We start from the raw sequence: 8,655 nt of genomic DNA on the forward strand, positions 1-8,655 counted from the left end.
TGTACGTCAGACCAGACCCGTCAACATCACAAGCAAGACAACTTAGGTAATTTTGAATTAACTTTTTAAAATTGACTTTTTAGCTTGATTTTTAAAAGGCGAAAAGAGGACAGCAGGAACAAAGCGGGTAAACAAGATCGTCTGAGAAGCAGAGAATGTCTTTTCTATGCTCTTTTCTCTTTTTGTGGCAGTGCAGTGATTGAGGATTTTAATTTCTTCTCAATTTCGTGAAGAAAAAAAGCAGAAGTGGGACTGAAGGAGAAAGAAGATTCTAAACGTCTGAAGCCACTTGAAAAGGTACATTGAATTGAAATGGCAGTTGTTCTCTGATAATTTGAGTCATCTGAAACTATTCGTCGCTCGCAGCCTAGTCCTAGGGTAAATTATTTGATTGGAACTGATTTTGTTTTGTGTGAAAAGTTTTGTGTAATAAAAGTGTCCTCCCCCGTTCTACATCTTAAGGAGCTCTAAGCTTTGAGTCTATGAAAGAAAAACAGATGAGGAACCCGATGCTTTGTGAATGATTGTGCTGGCATTTTGCCCTTGAGCAGCAGGGCTGAGCTTAACACATTCATTTCACAACTATGTCACTTATTGTTCCCATTTAAGTAATCCACGGTGGCCGAGAGAGCTCAACGCGTTGCAACTGAAGAAAGCATCTTCATCAGGTTTGACAACACACGTGTGTTCCAAATACTCACAACACAACCAAATACAGAAACGCACTGCAAATAGCACAGACCACAACAGAAATGTTTCCAGGGGACCCCAATAAGTGATGAACCCGGCTGGGACATGCTTATTTCTCAAAATGGGAAAATTCCAAACGGAAGTGAGCATCCCTATGCCCTACTCCCTTTGAAGAGCCCTTGAAGTGGGGACTTTGAAGTGAGCCACTAGTGTGCCATTATGTAACCGTTTGGAACGCACTTGGCGAAAGGAGCAACAAAAGACAACGTCATTTCCTCATTATTTTCACCTGGGATGTTTTCATGACGACGCAGCACAGTGTCCATCAGCTGTTCTTATGACAAACATTTCTTATTATTTATGTTAACATAACTGTTGCAAATAAATGTACATTTTTATAAAAAAAATATCTGTGTGTGCGTGTCTCAACTTTAAAACTTGCGATCTCATCTTTGGACCGGCATTACCTAACATTTCTTACTTATGAAACTTATTTAAACATAACATGACAAAAATTGTACAATGTAACTGATGTAGGCTATAGATTAATCTTATCCTGTTGTTTTTTCCTCTATCTTTTTTTATTTTTATTTTGTGGGGTTTTTTTTTTTTCAGCTCTTTGTTAACTCTTCTCGTTTGTATTCTGATGACACTGAACATATTGTTAATACATTTTGTATATTGTATACAAAGTTGTATGGCATAAACATGTCGTCTCTGTATGTTTTGCGATAACAAATAAATTTATATAAAATAAAATGAAATAAAAGTAGACATTGAGCAATATAAGCATGTCCTAACCCGGGTTCGTCACTTATTGAGGTCCCCTGGAAACATTTCCGTTGTGGTCAGTGCTATTTGCATGTTCTGTTGTGAACTTTTGAAGTGCGTTTCTGTATTTGGATGTGCTGTGAACTCTTTGCAGCGCGTTTCTGTTTTTGGTTGTGTTGTGAGTATTTGGAGCACACGTGTGTTGTAAAACTAATGAAGATGTTTTCTTAATTTGCAGGGTTTTTTTTTTTTTCTATTTGCATGTGTTTTCTTCGGTTGCAGCGCGTTGAGCCTCTCGGCCACCGTAAGTAATCACCGAATTAAAAAAAACAAAAAAACAGGCAAGTACCGTCGTTCATTTCTAACTTTTATTATAGGTTCAAAACATCTCCAACTTAGGAGTTAAGTGTCAACAGCATTCAGATAAAAGCTCGCGAGATCCATAGAGCATCGATTTATTTCAATATCAGTTAATGACAAAGAAACCATGCTCTCAGATACTAGAACGTAATTAGCATCGATTGATTTTCCGCAGTCCCAGCGTAACTCTCTCATCCTCCCTCAGGCCAGATCCAAGAGACATGGAGGAGCATTACAAGGGACCACCACCACCGTCCTATGATGAAGTTATTACCCAGCAGCACACGAGCAACACTAACCAGAGCTCGCCTGATAAGACTCAGGGCTGTTGTTGCAGGTGTTGCATAAGCACCAAAAACTGCCTGATGAGTCCGGAGTGCGGCCGAGCGCTCAACATCGCCAGCGTGGTCGCCATGTGCGGCATGTGTATTCGAATGTTTGTTTGTAAGTATACCCGGGACGGGAGGACGAATTTATATGTGTTTACACACTACCGTTCAAAAGTTTGGGGTCAGTATTTATTTTTTTAAAGAAAGAAATTAATACTTTTATTCAGCAACGATGCGTTAAATTGATCAAAAGAGACAGTAAATACATTTATAATGTAACGAAAATTCTGTTTAAAATAAATGCTGTTCTTTTGAACTTTCTGTTCGTTAAAGAACTTTCTGTTCGTTAAAGTTTCCACAAAAATATTAAGCAGCACAATGTTTTCAACACTGATAACAATTAGAAATGTTTCTTGAGCATCAAATCATCATATTATAATGATTTCTGAAGGATCATGTGACACTGAAGACTGGAGTAATGATGCTGAAAATTCAGCATTACCATCACGGATATAAATTAAATGTAAATTTTTTAAATTGTAATAAAAAATGTAATTTATAAAATATATTTTTGTTTTTACTGCATTTTTGATCAAATAAATGCAGCCTTGGTGAGCATAAGAACGTTTTAAAATGATTTAAAAAAAAATCTAACTGACCACAAACCTTTGAATAGCAGTCTATATAGGAGTTATTTGGGATGGATGGAGGGAGGGATGGGTATTTTGAAATGGTAGTGTATATAGGAGGTATTTGCCTGAAGAGGCGATGGATGGATGGATGGAACAAACTTGTTCAAATAGTAATTACTCATTTTAAAAAGTCACCAGTAGCAACACTTTTGGTTCTGTCCCAATCAAATAAAACTTCAAATGACTTCATCATATTATCTTTACTTTATTAAAACAATGAATCAATTGAATGAGCCATTGGTCTGAATATAATGCATATTATTATAATATAAATAAATTGTATATTCTGTGGATTGTCCCAAGTGCACAGTAAAAAAGGGCAAATAAAAATCCTTGTCCTTGTGAGGACATTTTTTGGTCCCTATGAGTAAATCATACTAAGTGATGTTTTTTGAAAATGTAAAAATGCAGAAAGTTTTCTGTGATGGGCAGGGTTAGAATACACAGTTTACCAGTATACCAACGTGTGTGTTTGTTATATTATTATGTTATATTATTAATATTGTTTACCTAGAACTGCAAAACAAATTTATATCAGACTAAAAAACACAATTCAAAAGTCTTGTTAGCATAGCAAACATATCACAGTAGCAGAGCACAGAACTGTTTATATTATAGCTTTGTCTGAAATTTGTATTTTCTTTCTTTTTCAGAACACAGTCTCTTGTGGACCATTTATTCCAGGTCTCTCATTCAGTGGTGGCCTTCTTAAATTAAAAGACACAAAGGCATTTGCTCTGTTCCAAAACCTGATCTGCAACATTTATAAGCTCTCCCCCAAAGCGAATCCCAATGCTATTCCAAAAATAGTAAGCAGAGCAGCATGTATCATTCAAAGAGAAGGTAATCTCAGAACACGTTGTGATTATTGTCATTTATTTTAAATAGTAATGTCAATTGCAAAGTATAGCTAATTTATAAACACAAAGTATATTCCAGTCAGATGTTTAGAAGTATCTTAGGAATGATGTGGATGGTGTAATTCTGTTTAATTCTGTGTGTGTGTTGTCAATGTGTGTTGTTAAGTATGTATTTATGCTTGACACCAGTGTCAAAGACATATTTCTGCTCTGTGACAAACAGAATGTACAATAAAGTTACTCTAATCTAAAACTCAATAGGAATCAACTGTGTTTGTAGAGCCTCTCGTGTGCTTCATTGGCCTCGTTCATGAAACACTTACAAATGTAAATCATTTGTAAAATCATTCTTTGTCAATTGTGGCATTTAATTAAGTTTGCATGAGTTGCTGCTAATGTAGAATGTTTTAGACACTTAAGTTGCGGTCACATTTATTGCAGACAAAATAAAGTCTTCACAATAAGAATGCGATCGATTGGAATTTTCTGCATTGATCAACAGAAAGCTGCATGGTTTGAATGTGCTTTATACATCAATATACTATTGACAATAGAGTGCATTAGTGCCCTTGAGATCATTACTGAAGGCCCTGACTGAAACCCCATGGTACGCCACTATATATATATATATATATATATATATATATATGTGTATATATGTGTATATGTGTGTGTGTGTGTGTGTATGTATGTATATGTGTGTATGTATGTATGTGTGTATGTGTATGTATATATATATATAAAATATATGAGCGTAGGGAGATTGACTCGATTACGTCATTCGAAGTGCTTCATGGGAGTGGGTGGAGCTAAAGAGCTCTTTTGGCACGTTTTGCTTCTTTTGACTCCCTGATTGGTGTAATTTTCAGTGCAGCATCATGTGTAATGTAGTTTGTTTGTTTTTTACCTCGAATTCCAGCGTTAAACTTGACAGTGCTGGGCGGTATGACCAAAAATGTATATCTTTCAAAATTATAACGGTATATGACCGGTATTTTTCAAGCATGACTGGGTGTTAACCACATTTTCTACTGATTAAGAGAGGAAATACTGCAGTAGATTGACTTAGAATGCCCTATTTTACTGTCATGACTCGTGAGTGAATATTGTAAAAAAAAAAAAAAAAAAAAAAAGAATCATATCAAAGAAAGTCATATGCACCTAGGATGGCTTGAGGGTGAGTAAATCATGGGCTAATTTTCATTTTAAAGTGAACTACTCCTTTAAAAGCCTATTTAAATATATTAGAACTTCTGGTTACATGAGCCTAAGCTCTTTTCAATAAAATCCATGCAAAAGTTATTATCAGATCATTTTAGAATACAGTATAGGATGTACCGAATATTCTTCAGTTTTATGCAAAACAGAAATACGACAAATAGAATATCAGATCTCTGTCACATGGCCAAAAATAAATGCAAAAAAATGCTTTTTTGCATAGTTGTGTTTGACACATGAAAACTGTAACAATGTATCTTACAAGGTAACACGATGTAACCTTGCTCTCACTTGAAATGTGTCCCCACATTTAGTCCTTGATTTGAGGGTATTGGACCTGGAAAGTCCTTGAACGGTCTTTGAATTTGAAGTTAAAGGTGTGGGAACCCTGTTCATGTAAAAACACCTGCGCTGCGATTGAAACGTGCAGTGCTCATGTTTATTCAACGATGTCAAAGCCTTTTGGAAAATCTATTTGTGGCGGGCAGTGTTGATATTGTGAACCAATGTATGGGAAACACTATCAATTATAGTTTAACCTATCCATCTTCACCGTCACACTTTTTAACCATAGACAGTAAAAGAAATGGACACAGTGACCCCATAGACTTCAACGGAGAAAAGTGAAGCACATTAGAAGCTCTCACTTCCTGATGGCTGAGCGTACTGCGCAGACTCAAACTGAGCTTGATGACGTAGATTTGACGTGAGCAACCTGTCTGTCTTCTAGTAGTTGTGCCAAGAGAAATCTGAATCATTCCCTTCCGAATCTTGCAGAGACGGAGAGTGTGAGTAGGATGTGTCCATGAGCTAGGAGCAGGAGCAACTTTATGACTCTCTATGGGCTTCTCCCTTGACTTTATCGGACTTTATGCCTCCACGTCCCCCCGATTGCCTGCGAGCTTCTCTTCCTGTCTATACGGTAATTTCCAGAGAGTCGCGTAGTTATGACGCAATCGTTAGCCTGTTTTTACAAAAACTGCTTCTACGGGGCCATAACGTAAGATACAAGGTAATGGAGCCTTTTATACATTGTTGTGTTTCTTTAGAAATAAACAATGGACAAATGGAGTCTTTAAACGCCTCAGATGTAAAGTTATTCGCTGTCAAAGTGACGCCAAAATGAATGGGAGTCAATGGAATGCTAACAGCAGGTGATGGCTTGTTTGCCAATGGCGGCCCCCGGGGATGGTATCCGGGTGCTGGATTACCCCCCTGTTTTTAACATACAGCTGTGCATCACCAGTGCAACAGTGAAAAGCGACCCTCTCAAACAGTGGCGCGCTGCGTTCCGATCATTGTTAAAGCGACATACAGTATTGCGGTATATTAAAAATTAATTTCATAACAAAAATAAACACCGGTATTCGGTATGAACCAGCACTAAAACATAATTATTTTAAAACTAAGTTGATGTGGGCTGACGGCTTCAACAGAAAAAAAATACTATTGATTAAAAACCTTTTCAGTTTTCACTATCAGGACCCGACTGTTGCACTCTATGGACAAGGGCCCTTTATTTTTGTTGTTTGCAAAATTTTTACTAACGTGACCAACCGTACCTTTACAGTATGAGTTTCCATTTTGGTTTTGAACAGATTAGCCTGATTACAATTCAATGATAGTGAGTTTACCCTATTATTATTTTTTATATATATATATTTCAAGAAGACAAAATGTTTAATAATTACACTAATATTTTCTATCTAATTCAGAAACCAAAATAGTTGCAATCATTTGAAAAATGTTCATTGGATTTTCCAGTCATATAATCGGATGTGGCATATAGGGTACCCAAACTTTGAATTTATCACTTTTTCTAAAAGAAATCTTTATGAAATGTGAAAGTGCTATCATTTATAATACTGATTTATGTTTTAAAGGCTGTGCACTAGACAGAACGGATGAGTACACAGTCAGAATAAAATATGCTAGATTATTTTCTAAACTGTGGTGGAAATGTTCCTTTAAGTCAGTAAAATTCCACTAAATATTACATCTGTGGACTGAGAGTGAGTAAATGAGGGTCTTCTCCATCTGTCTTATAGCCGGTATGTAAACAAATACCCTTAAGTTTAATTAAAACAGTTGGAATGTTGTACCTTCAGGGTAAATAAGTATTCATCTAACTAAAATATGTAAAATGATAAAGAGATTAATGTATCTGACATAAGCAAATGAGGATGAATATGGAGTCTTTATTTTGTGTAATTTTAAATGGTATTTGTGTAATTTGCAGCATAATCAGATTTTTTTTTTTTTTATCATTAAGAGAGAATAATTTATGATGGGCATTTGGGATTAAAATGACATGGTTGCCGCTCTGAAATTTTTTATCTCCTAATTATACCCTGAATATTTGGTGTGTCATGAATCAAAGGTCAAGCATTTCTCTGGGGCTCATAATTATTCATGGTTTTTTCTGCCTGCTCTCGCTCACTGGCCCATTTTTTCAATGCACGGGAAACAACACAAGATGTAATCAATCTGAAGGATCCGAGTACAGTGTTTTAGTCCAGATCACATATACTGGAATCAGAATCCATCCGAATAATGAAGGTAATTCAATATCTAAATCAAAACACACAAGCAGATATTCAGCGAACTAGGGAATAAATGCACTGATACAAACCACTCAGAATGAAATAAACGAGAGAGAGAGAGATTAACAAAAGACAAATAGAATAGATGGTTTTATATATGCTGAACAAAGCAATGTACATCTGTAACAGCACAATGGCTATTAGTTGGAGCGAAATGGCGTGCAGTACATAAAGTGCCTAGTATGTGAAAAGAAATAACGATTTTAACCCTCTGGTGCTCTTCGAATTTTTTACTTGCTCGGAATGGTTCAACACTTGGTAAAGGTTTTGGCACTTGCTATGTAAACACACACACACACACACACACACACACAAAAAAAATCATGTACATCATTAAGGTTAAATGGTCTTGAAAAAAGTAGTCACACTTGTGCTCCTCGCGGTCAAAAATGACCGCATTGGAAATTAATGGGAGACGAATTTCATCTAGTGGAAACTTTTGGTACTGCGGCCTAACAAAATCTTACTGGAACAGCTCAAAATGTTCTTGCAGTTTTAGAGTAAAATGTGTTTTTGAAAATATATATTTCATATAAAAATTAAAAATAGTATTTTTGTGCACTTTTTAATAACAATAAACGAAAAAAAAAAAAGTACAACTTTTTTAATCTGCCAAGTGTCGTCTTTGAAAAGAGATCAAACTTAAACTTTTAAGTTGATTCTTTGCAAAAAATGTTGTTCTTTCAAAATGATATGTGCTCATTAATATGTAATTACTTATACCAACTAATCAAGTATTCTCGTAAGCGTAGAATCTGCCATTTAGAATACATACGAGCGAGTCGCTCGAAACAGCCATGTTGCGCCTCCATCTTGAAAATACATTAGCCAAAGAGGGACATACCTGGAAATTCAAGCTTCGCCTTTTGCGTTTTTACACTCAGTGGCGCCGTGACGCGAGGGGGAGATTACTCCCGACTGCCGGCAGATTAGAAATAATACAGCCACCTTAGGAGTTAAAACGCCCTCGGAATGGGAGGGGCTATATTCAGTTGGTAGTCATAAACAATTTCACCGCTAGATGGGAGAAAATCCTAAACAGTGTAGCTTTAAGTCTGTGTTCTACAGCGTTCAAGATTTTACGACAGTTTAAGTTCTATGCTCAGAAAGTGAATAAGTAGAGAGGCTGTGC

At 36.1% G+C, this 8,655-nt stretch overlaps 1 long non-coding RNA gene across 1 annotated transcript; it reads left to right on the top strand.

Moving 5' to 3' along the window:
* Window positions 1-8: 8 nt before the first annotated feature.
* LOC311067937 lies at window positions 9-4,161 on the top strand. Its single transcript, XR_014603305.1, has 4 exons — window positions 9-46; window positions 192-297; window positions 2,027-2,265; window positions 3,496-4,161. It is a non-coding gene; the product is annotated as an uncharacterized lncRNA (long non-coding RNA).
* The last annotated feature ends 4,494 nt before the right edge of the window (window positions 4,162-8,655 follow it).

The sequence above is a fragment of the Abramis brama genome (genome assembly GCF_963993115.1).
Source record: "Abramis brama genome assembly, chromosome: 1".
Taxonomy (NCBI): Eukaryota; Metazoa; Chordata; class Actinopteri; order Cypriniformes; family Leuciscidae; genus Abramis; species Abramis brama.